This window comes from Alligator sinensis, unplaced genomic scaffold (assembly GCF_000455745.1).
Source record: "Alligator sinensis unplaced genomic scaffold, ASM45574v1 scaffold1555_1, whole genome shotgun sequence".
Classification (NCBI taxonomy): Eukaryota; Metazoa; Chordata; order Crocodylia; family Alligatoridae; genus Alligator; species Alligator sinensis.
In genome coordinates this window covers 118,718-130,872 of record NW_005843406.1, presented here as the reverse complement: position 1 = coordinate 130,872, position 12,155 = coordinate 118,718, and the positions used below count along the sequence as shown (strand labels likewise).

General features: G+C 43.5%; 1 protein-coding gene across 2 annotated transcripts in view; it reads right to left on the bottom strand.

Moving 5' to 3' along the window:
- The window catches only part of RAB5C (RAB5C, member RAS oncogene family), a 27,635-nt gene extending 16,518 nt beyond the window's left edge, over positions 1-11,117 (bottom strand). The window contains exon 1 of one of the 2 annotated variants that reach the window (XM_006038582.3): positions 10,972-11,117. The gene's annotated coding sequence lies outside the window, so the exon portion shown is untranslated. The remainder of the gene's footprint in view (positions 1-10,971) is intronic. The other variant, XM_025195101.1, reaches the window with a different exon arrangement.
- Between the last annotated feature and the right edge of the window lie 1,038 nt (positions 11,118-12,155).

Sequence of the window (12,155 nt, the reverse complement as noted above, 5' to 3'; positions counted from 1 at the left end):
TTTTAGATGTGTTTGTTACTCCTGAAAATAGGAGAGATTTAGAAGCCTGTTCTTAGCCAAGACAGACAGTTTTATCTAGTGGTAGTTTTTGCTTTAAAACCACTCAAGGCACATCTCATTTCCAATGCAAGATCAGACTTGCTCTGTGACAGTCTAATCAGTGCTACCAGTAGCAAAAAAAGCCTACACTGCCAAGGACTGGTTAATTGCTGTAGCAAACTATGAAAAGAGTGAGGAGAGTGGACTAGCTGGAGTAGTTCAAGTCTCACCACATGTACAGAGGACAGCGGGTACTAGACATTGTGGGCAAATTTGGGAGACTGCACAAGCTATTCCATTTCTACCTCAATAAGAATCACCAGCCCTCAGAGCAAGGAAACAAGAGTAGAGAACATGTGTTCTGGAAGTGAATTTGCTCCCCCCCCACCCTTCATCTACAATATTATCAGACAACCTTAGCATGACAGCCTCTAAGTGTTACCAGAAAACAGGCTACAGTATTGAAATCTCTATCTACAGATGCAGAGAACAAGAGCTGAGGGGCAAACACCAAGTAAATTCCTACTGAAAAGAAAGTGGTATGCCACCCTTCAGCACTCCTTCTGTGGTGCCAGCTTCTTTCAAAGGGCACTCTAGCAGGAGTAAGTCAGCAGCGTTCAAATGAAGAGCACAGTTTCTCCTTAGAATTAAGACACCCCAGAAGCCTGGGCCAAAGCTTGGGCCATCATAACTACATACCTCTGTATCCACTTGCTTTGCTGCCGAGCTTCCTGCTTACTCAGGCATGTGCTCTTGCTATATGATTCACTGCTGTTGCATAACTGCTGAAGTGCTGTTCAATCAGATTCAATTCCAGGAGTCAGTGTTTACTTTGAGATAAGCAACAAGTATTTATTGTTACAAACCTTGTCTAAAAGCCTCGACTATTAGGCCTGATCATCAACATTTCTGCAGTTGTCAAGCTCTGTTCATCCCTCACCCACTACATCAGCTCTCTGCCACCATCTGCTAAGAGCATCTCAAACTACCGTACTGTTTGCTGCTCAGCCTTCTGAAGCCAGTTTTATCTGCAAGATCACAGACCAATTCAAAGTAGTCTTCTAGGCATGTCAGTTATTGCAGCAGCAGTTTAATCCATTATCTTGATGAGGCATTTGCTAGCTAGTTGAAGGTTAGCCTGTGTAGTTTGCATTCCTAGTTTGTGTTAGGAGGCATGACAGGAGAAGAAACAAGTGAGAGCAAAGTTACATTTCTGAGCTTAAATCTGCCCAGCGAGTTGGAGAGCAAGGACCTAAAACTCCAACTTATTGCCAAGCTTGTACTGCAAGTCCCAGAAGAAGGTTTCTTGGCAGCAATAAACAGTTTCAATGGCCAAGGAAATACAGCCCAGACTCATGGAGTCTAAGGAAATACACAGTCCAGACTCGGTCTTCTGCCACCTTGGAAGCTGAAGTCGCCACTCTATTTGCCAAATGCATTTTTAGTGTTCAGAAATCCAGGCTTTTGATAATCCCCTTGCTATTCCTTGGATATCAGCTCTACTGTACTTGCATGCAGCCATCAACTGGGGTGTTTTCAATCAATCCAAATATTAACAATCTATTATAAGGTTCCTTAGTTCTATCCCATTTAGGTTATCCAAACTCTTGTGGCATTTAGTGCCTTGCCACTTGGCAATAGTCCATTCAAGACTGGTTACTAGTAGAGAACAGAAGGAAGTAACTATCCTCCAGCTCACTCTTAGGAACTGCTTTCAACAGACAATGCAACCATTGGCAATCCCCCCCTCCACAAAAAAAAAAAAAAAAAAAGGAGGAAAATGCCCTACCAATAGACTCATTCAGAGACTGTTCTAGTTTAGCAGCTTTTAGTAAGCCAGATCCTTGGAGAAGCCAAAGCCAAGGATCAGTAAGACGACCATGCCAGAAGCCCTAACTGGTGAGCTTAGTATACAGACAAGTTATGGGAGATTATAGCTTTGTCTAGCATTGAAGCCTCTAAACTGATCTAGCAGACCTTAAACACAAACCAGAAAGCTGTGTAGATAGGAGGCCTGTGCAACCCAGCTAGTAGTGATTTGAATTGCTGAACCCGAGTCAAGTGTCCCAAATCAATTAGGCCAAATTCAATTCAGAGATTTGGTTCCTTAAAAAGGGCTGGATCTGGGTTGGGTGGGGCAGCCATGGGGGGGGGGGGGCTGGGACCCCCACAGCATGGGGGCAGCAGGGATCACCTCCCTGCCCAGCAGCCACCGGTGAGTGGGGGCTTTTTAAGCACTAGGAGCTGGGGTAGGCAGGGGTCCTGCCCCATGGTCCCCTCCCCCACCCCCTACTTACCAGCTCCAAGTCCAGGTCCAGCTCCCTTCTACAGCAGGCAGGGACTGCCCCCCCCCCAAAAGAGTCACTGAAGGTCTCCAAAATAGATTCGGAGAGCTTAGACTTCATTCGGACCTTTTAATTGGTCCCAATTCAATTCGGATATTCAGTCACCAAACCGGGTCAAATCTCCTCCAAATTGAATCAGCACCCAAAGCTTTGCACAGCCTTAACAGCTAGTGCAGATTAGGCACAATGGATTCTGCAGCCAGAGAGGGGATTCCTTATCCTCACATTTAAGCAGCCCAGGTTTGATCCCCCATTTTACCATAGTTTCCTCATATGGAAAACACCTTTTTCCAAAGAACAGCTGCTGGAAACTAGCATGTGAATTAATGCAATTATTGCATAAGAGCAGTTCCTGCTATCTATGAAGAAAAAAAAAAAAAAAGGGGAGTAAATGTAAGTAGAGCCTGCACATGATCCACAGGGAACAGAGCAGTGAGCAGGCTCAATACTCTAGCTATTGCTGCTCAACTATTTCCTATGAGGAAAAAAAGATCTCTTCATTCTGCTTTTCAAAAAACAAACAAACAACAACAAGAGAAAAAAACAAAATGCACAGACAAAAATACATACCTTATTCCAGCATGTGTTGTATGTGAGAATAGAGTAACTGGTTACCTACAGGTGTGTAAACACAGGTTAGACCAAGGAAGTTGCTCCTGTAGCACTCAAGTTCAGCATGCCAACCTGAAATTTCATTCTCCACATGGCAGGACTATTGTCAGACCTCCTCAAGGTAGCCTGTGATGTAGTCCATTTTCCAAGATCCTTATGACAGCTAAGCAAGCGACTTTAGGTACTTTATTCTATATATACACATGCATATAATAAGTGTGTGTATATACAGAGTATATTTGTATTAATTGAGAACTGCAATTGCATCCAATACCCTACCTATTGATAAGGCTATACTGAAAGCCAGGTGAGATGGAAAGAGAGCCTGAAGACACCTGTAGATGCATTTAGCTACTCAGGACCAGTAAGTTGCAAGTAACTTTGTTGACCAAGACTGGAGCTTTTGAGCCAGATAAAAGTACTTGACTGTCAGCTATTTAAACAAGCTACTGCATACTCTTCAGTAAGAAGATTCCCTGAAGTTACTGAATGACATAAGCAAATTAATGACCCAAGGTTAAGCAAAGGGACACACCTACACATTATCAATGCTAGCAGTCAGAGCCAACCTGTGGGGTCCTGCCCCTGCCACTGGCAGGGGAGTGGGGGGAGCGAGCAACTGGATGCAAGGCCAGCAGCAGTAGTATGGAGTCACTGCGACTGCTCCACCCAGCTCTGCGGGCACCACCCCCCTCTCCAGGATGGCCCTGCTAGTAGTTTGACCTACCTTGTTTCCCTGCACATTTGGGAAGCCCATTTACTGGCCTTTGATTTCCACAAGTCAGATGAGTTCTGTGGCTGAAGGAGAGAGATGAAAGAAACCCAAGTAGTTCAATGCCCATCATACCTCTTCCCCATATAAGCTTTCAAAAGCTCTGCAGACCAAGGCTATTGGGACCTGTAGTACCCACAACTGTGCAGTAAATACACACATTCAGCTCTTTGACTGAGGCAGAGACCTCTTGATGCAAGCATTTTACCCCCAAAAAAGCCAAAGGCAAGCCAATACAAGTCAGCATGGCAGAAGGAAAAAAATACTAATGTACTGTTACCAGGGCCAGCTCTAGCTTGGCAAAGGTACAGTCTATTTCAGGGGGTCTGTAACCCATTGCATGGACCCAGCTCAAAGACTGGATCTGGACTGCAGCAGCACACTTCAGCTACAGCACCCACATCTTACTGACTGCCTGTAATCACTTCCTAGCATCTGCCAGTTGCTGGGGAGGTGTAAGGGTGTGCCCTAGAGCAGCAACCTGCTGTGACACAAGGCTGCCTATCCCTACCATATTTAGCATACATGGTAAATTCTAACTCTTCTCTCCAACTCCTCAGCCTCACAGGGCATCAGGACTGGCTTTATAACTCATCTCACCTAAAGCCACAACCTGCACTAAGACGTAGAACTGTTCTTGTAGTGGTTGTAAGAAGCCAACAGGCTCAGAACCCACAGAGCTACAATGAACAAGTCCATCTGTGCAGCTAGAGAAGTTGTACCTGCAGTGACCCTTCCTCACAAGGCATCACACTAGAGTTTAGAAAAATAGTCATAACCAAGGTATGAAGCTGCAGATCACACTTAAAAGCATTTCCATTTTAAAAAGGGATGGAGAGAAAAGGAGTTAAGACCTAACCAGCTTCCTGAAAAGCTGTCAACCCAAGGACAGTCAGAACAGACAAAGTTAGAGCCAGGAAGTCAGGCATCTAACTTTCAGCAAATTAACCCACCCCCCCACCATGGACACTCAAGGAGGAGTAAAGTAACCTTTCCCACAGACAATTGGAAAGTCAAATGGCCTTAATTTTTCTGTAGCCTAGGCCACTTCACTCCTTTGAGTGTCCACACTAGGGGAGGGGGGTTAAATTTGCTCTAGTTCAGAGCATGCAATTACATTGCTTCAGCTAGGGCATCATTTTCCTCATCAACCCTGGGTAAGACAATTTGGGCAGTTATGCCTTGCAGAAACTATTACATCTGTAGGTCAAAGTTTTTCCTTGCTACATAGGGTAGAAATCATGCCACTGATGCTGTATTATACAAATTTCTCATTCAATAGGGGAGGTGGGGTTGGGCAAGTTCTAGTCACCAGTTCATCAACAGCTGGCTTTATGACAAAGATACTTTCAGTCTGCAGTTTAAAATTTAAAATAATTTAAACCCCCCCCCCACGCATTTAAAGGCACCCCCTTCAAAAACCCTCTCTGAATTTAGCATCACCCAACTGAGAATCATGGTTGTACCATCTCAAAGCAAGGCAAAGCCAATGCTGTACCCTTGAAAGGGTCTCTCAGCATCCTAGTTAAAAGCCACTGCCTTAGGTATAGCCACAGAGCAGGTAACTAGGTAATTCACTTAACAGTTGTGCTCAGCCTCATTACTCAAAGCACCCCTTACATATTCCCACCCCTCATAAATCAAGAACAATTCTTCAAAACAGAGCACTAATTGCTCAACAGGTCAGAATTTCCCCCCCCACACACACACTGGATTCCCATTAGAAGTCTCTGGGTTTAATCTTTTGAATCATGCACAGGTGTTTGTACACCTCCGAGTGCTATATAGCACCCAACGGCACACTTAAGAGGATCTTGGGGAACCCTGGTTGAAAAAGAATCCCCAGTTTAACATGGATAATTCAAAAATAATTTGAAGACTACTAGTGTCACAAAAAGCGTTAAAGTCATCCCTCCCTCCCCCCACCCACACTTCCTCATATGAAGTGTTCTACCCAGATAGTCAAGCCTCTGAATAGGAGGTGGTACAAAAAGCCTCATTTCCAAGTCAACGCTTTGGAAGTTGGTTGCACAGGAATAGGCCATACTGAAATGCAATTTTAGGGTGTTTCACTGGTCTATGCTATTAATTCATCCAAACATTATCTAGAAAATCTCTCTTCTGTTGGTTTAGTGACACTGCCCCAGCCACCTTAGAGAAAGATGGGACTTCAGAGTAAATAAGAATTCCAGCTGTAAAAATATGTTACTCCTTTATCTGGGTCCCTACTATTTGCATGTACCCTCCATACCCAAAAGTAATACCTACCACTGCTTCAGATGACTGAAGTATTTTTTTTTTTGGACCCCTGAAAAGCTAGCGTCACAGCCAGAGGTACTCAGAACTCAGTTATAAAAGGATGACCAAAAAGCAATGCCCTATGGTAGTTAAATGACAATACTTCCAGTCAGTACAATAGCAGGGTTCCATGAGTTCTGAAGCTAAGAAAACCGGGCACTTGCCTGTATTATAATCGTGAACGCTAGCATTTCAAGCCTAGCATTAAACTGAGCCAGCAATATCCTCTGCAGTCTTCAGACAACTGGGAACAGCTATTCCACTAGTCTTTTTGTATGGTCATTTAATATGTTCTTCTCCTTGTTGAGCTGCATGTTTGATAATGCTTCACTTGGTAGGATAAAAGGGGTGAGTATATAGTACAGGAGTCATGAGATTAGAAGGAAATTCTTTTTGTGCTGTTTGTACTTAAAGCATCTTTTCTATTCAGGAGGCTACACATTCTTATCTTTTCAGACCTCAGCTAGTGTTTAATCAGCCATCCTACATCATGAAGAGGACTTCACGCAAAAAAAGGAAGCTACAGGATTAAGCCTACCTTGCTAGCAAATTTAAAGACACACCACCTTTATACTTTATGAAGCGAGACAATGGAGAGAGATGGTCAATTTTGTAAATGGATACAAAGATAGGGATTGTAACAACTCTACAAGCTTCAAAAGGAAGCTGCACTGCTGTTCCAGTTAAGGCTTTGTGTGGCTGAATGGCATGACTAATGCTTTAGAAACTGTAGTCAGTGCCCTATTAGATCACCATAGGCTGAATAGAGAAACATACAATTAGAACAGGCTGAGGTATTGTGTTTGTGCATGTTCCTGGTACATGAAGAAGGTGATGAGGATAATATTAGAAACTACATTCTAGCTAGTGTCACTTAATCATAGATTTGTTTGCACTACAGGAATGTGAGCCATTATGACAGACTATATCCAACTGCAGGAAGTTAACCATGGAAGCAAACTTAGCTGCAGGGCTTTAGCTAAGCCCCAGTGTACAGGTGACTTTTTACCCTGCCACCCCTTTCACACACATTTATTGGTGACAGCTTTTAATGTTTTTAAACAAGTTGTATATGTCAAAGTGGTAACTTTCCTGTTAAATGTTACTAGGATAGAAGAATTAGTGCAAAACATTCCACTTCCTCCCCCCCCCCCCCTCCCCAAAAGAAGTTTGTACACCATGTTCTGCCCTTTATTTAGATTAGTTCTTTGGAAGGAGACCCCACTGTCCTATATACACAGAACTGCGGTAGGTGTCTGGTATACTAGCAGATATATTGGCAAACCTAAGGAAGAGCTAAGCTCCGAGAGGAAGAAGCTCCTCAGTCTAAAGGCCCCTTGCTAGTTAAAAAAACCAAACAAACAAACAAACAAACAAACAAACAAACAAACAAACAAACAAACAAACAAACAAACAAACAAACCAAAAGAAAGACACTGCAGGTTCTCTCCTTTGAGATCATGGTGATCAGAGAATTACTACTACTAATTAAAAAAAAAAAAAAAAAAAAGGAGAAATTTGTAGTTGGCAAACAAGTCACTCAGTCTGGAGTAGCCAGGGAAAATTAGAGTCTGAGTCCTAGTCCAATGCCTTATATCATGAGGACTCCTACCTGCAGTTCTTGATGCCTTTAGGGTGCTTGGGATACCAAGCCATGACCTACATCAGCTTCAAGAGGAACATGGCTATTCAGAATAAGGCAAATGCGGCATCTACCAGGTTTCTCAACAAGAGCTGGAGAAGCCACTCACTATGTTGATCCTTAAATTGGGGGCAGGGTGAGGGAGAGAAAGAGGGTGTTATTATCAGTCACAGCGACAAAAAGTGAGGCACCTAACAAAATGAAGCAACAGGAAATCACATCCAACACACATTCATAAGAGGTTCACCAAAACAAGAGACTTTGGTGGGGACACCAGATGCAAGCCAAACAGAACAATGCTATTTGCTTCAGTTCCTTCAGAAATATCTTTGTAGCCATTTCCTTCTCACAGAAGTGAGCATACATTTTAGCATTTAGCACCAAAACCTTAATTTCCAGAGACTGTCAGCCATAGCCACAAACAAAGCTCCAACTTCTGGCAACCACATGGAATGCTTTTACTGTATGGGCCCAAAGCCACATAAGAGAGACCTCACTGAAGAGAATGACTAACTCTCACCAACAGGGAGACTATCTGGACACTTACTCACTGACCAAGAGACACCAAAAACAGCAAGAAACTGTTTTAGGCTATTACTACTATTAGTGAAACTAGGACCTCTGTAATAGGTGTTATTCCATACATCTGTAAGGCCTTTGCCTCATCTATTTTACAGCTCTCCTCCTCACTGATTAGATAGTCACCAGTCTGTGGCGTTCACCTGGTAACAAAGAAGAGATGTTAAGGTTGAAGTCCCAAGTTGTCAAGGGGACTGACAAGGAACAGCACTTGAAGCCTACATTAGCTTTCACAAGAATTAGTTGGTGGTGGTTCTTCATATCCACAAAGGATTTTTGCACTGGCAGAAGGGTGGATCTTTTCAACATGCGAGAGCTTCCATTTCACTAGTAGCAAGTTTAGATCTCCAGCCTTTAAAACTTCACTGAATGAAGTTCAAGTTCCTTCCCACTAGTTTCACTTGGTTTCCTCATACACTAGCCAGCCTAACCACACACTATTTAAATTGTTCCTACAGTATGTTGTTTGATTTTAGTATTAAGCTTTAGCTGCCTAAAAGCTAGCTTGAGACAGGTGACTAACATACCCATTTTAGGAATCTTTAACGTCTTTAAAAGAGCCACCCCTACGGTTTTCCTATTTAATATTAGCCTTCAGACAAATGGGAGGGGGGGGGGGGTGGCAGCATTCCCACAGTATCTGACAACAAGAAAGGGGGGGGGGGGGGGGGTGTGGCAGCATTCCCACAGCATTTATACAAAGAGACCAGTTTGCTAAAGAAACTGCTTTACTGGCTCATTATATGGTAAGGGGATGGTAACTCAAGGTAACCCATTCAGTTACCAAGCAAAACGCCAACTTTAGAAAAATGACTTGGAGATAAAACAAAAATCCTAGGTACTCAGATTCAAACAAACAACATTTCAATTACAATTGTAAGGCAAGATTCTAAGCCAGGATTGTTTCAGCCAGTTGGAGCAAACACTGGATCAGCAACCCATAAGTGTCTAGTTGTTGCTCAGGACACCTGGAGTACAGAGTGTGCAAATGACTTTAGGACAGCTGTCCACAAGCACTGCTGTCAGAATTCCCTGCCATGCAGGCCCACTTCACCTTCTGACATCTTCATTCTGTGAATAAATGGAGCTTTGTCCTTTAAAGGGAAGTTTAAAGAGGAATTATTCTTAGCAGGGTCCACAGCAAGACAACCAAGCATGTAATGAATATATTAACAGGAAGTTCCAAAAGCATTAGCCAGAGTGCAGGGTGAGGAAACATTAAGTCAAGCTGTTAGTTTGGGACCAACTTTTTTTCAGGCAAGCCCCTGGACAGTGTTGCTCTTGGAGTTCTGGAATAACTTGAGCTCTTCCCATCTTACAAAGGCAGTGTAACTATTAGTTTTGCACAAATATTCTGATGGACAATACTGGTGTTCAGTTGCTTATAGCTTCTTTCAACTATGAGGTCCACCATTAGTAGCTGGCCGAGAACAAACTTAACAAGCCAGCTTACCACAAGCTTAAAATAGAGTTGTTCCAATGTATTCTCTCCTCCTCCCCTTTCCTTACGGGGAGGGGCAAAGTTGTAAACATACACATAAGTTAAATGCGAATCAACAGATAGTGCTGCTTATCCGAGATGAGGAACAACATTCATTCCAACGGCAGGTAGGGTGAATAAAATAGCAAAGACTGGAACTGAGTCATCTCCTCAGTTAGTCAATGTAACCAATGCATGTACATTGTAAGGGCACAGGAACTGTGCTTCTAACCCCTTATAAATCTCTGTAATTCCAGACTTCTTACTCTGCTCTTATATCTGGTTTACTACTGTAGTCTCCATACAATTCTGTTGTCACACATCACCACTTTAAGAGTGCTAAAGTAGTGATTTAATTACAATGCTCTTAAAATAGAGGTACAGTCTATTTGGTTTTCAGCAGTTCAAAAAGTAAAGCTGTCTAAAGGACATATGGTTAGGTTCCAAAAGCTTTAGGTAACCTAAGCTCCTGCTTGAGGCCCTTGTGCAGTTTCTATTCTAATTTAGGAAACAACCTTTTAAATATCTCTTTAAAGTAAAGTAAGTAGGAGTGTTGTAACATTTGCTGCATGGCACTAGAAAGTAAAGTTATTGATTCATTTAAGTTTGATCTCACAAACTAGATAGTGCAACGTAACATCTTTGGAAGGGGATAAGTACTGGTTTTTAAGTACCTATGAAAACACCACTTCCTCAAATAAACTGTCACTTTTATTTAATGGCCATTCCGTAAGCCTGCCACATGTAGGGGAATACCATGTCTAAAGCCCCAAAACAACATATACTTATAAGTCAGTGTCCCATCTGACAGTCAAATTCCCCTCTGCACTCCTTGGATGAGCAGTAGTCAGCTTGTACATTAGAGTAACGCTGCTATACAGAAACATTCAAGAACTGTACTAATGTTATCAACCCCCAGACCTTGGGTTCTCCAGAATAGGCCTCATCTCCTGCATTATTGTGAAGTACCTTGTACATATTGTGCTGGAGCAGTGCAAGACAGGAACCCTCACCAAGACTCGGCAAGTTAGACATTAATGAGTATGTCTAGTTAATATCCAAGCCAGTGGCTCAACCTCAAGAGAATCAAGAAACCCCTTAGAGAGCCATCGCTTAGTTATTGCTCCTTTTTTGGAGTGTTTCTGTACAGCAGCAGTTTGTTGGGGAGGGGCGAGGGGAAAGAGGAGAGAAGCATTTCACTCACTTTGACCACAGCACTATGGATTCTCCTTATTCAGGATGACTTCCGAATCATCTGTATACCCAACAGTGCCAACACTGCATGGCATCCTGCAGCACCCCTGAAAGGATCAAGGCAATGCAAGGTGCCTCAGGAACCCTGGTTAAGAATCACCGATACAAGTATACTCTTTCACTTGAAGAATTAGCTGAAGGATCTAGTTCGGGTTATCTTTAAAATTAAGGACGAATCCCAGCATTTAGTGCTTTTCGTTAACTGATTAATCGCCAACCTTTTGAGCCAGGTATTAAGCTCATTCCAAACACCAAGCAATCTTAGGTCACATAATACAGGATTTGGGCTGAGCTTAAGAGTCTTAAAAAAATAACTCCAGAACCGAGTTATTCTGCATAGAACAAGAAAAAGCACCAGATGCCCAATACCCATCAGCATATGACACAGACCACATCCAATACATCTAACAGATGCCAACCAACAGCATCTTTGCCGCATCCGGAGAGTGGCAGGGAAACGCAATGAAGCACCAACTACCCAACCAAACAGTTATTTTGGAGACCCCGCAGGGGCATGAACACCACACTGCAGGTCACTTGCCAGAGCCTAAAACACATCATATCTCCTTTGAGGTTGTTGGTCACAGCCGTGTTGGCCCAAGGACATAGGCAGACAAGGTTTCTTGGGTAGATACATACAATTTCTTTTATGAGGCCAACTAAGTAATTGGAAAAACAATATATTTTTTTGCAAGCTTTTGGGCACAAACACCCTTCTTCAGGTATAGGGAGAGTAAGTTTTCCCAGCTATTTAGTTGCTCCAATAAGAGATACCACATCTACCCAAAGAAGCTCGTCATAGCTCCTTCCACATGTGGGCCAGAAAGTGCAGGAGAGTTGCCAAAAGGGGGAAAGCCACTAACATCCCAGCTGCAGAATGGGGACATGTGCAGGTCAGGGCTGAGCAGCTCTGCATAGAGAACCACAGAAAGTGAGGGCTGGATGGGACCTCAGGAGGGCAGCGAGTCCAGCCCCTGCTCAAGGTAAACCAGGGAAGGAGCCAGTTAAGTTTCTTCCCCTGCTCCGCTCCCCAACCCCAATACCCACGTGGCCCAGCCCCCCCATGGGCTGCTCCCAGCCCCGCCTCCACGTGGGCCCCGGGCTCCCAAGGGAAGCCCCGACCTCGCCTCTGAG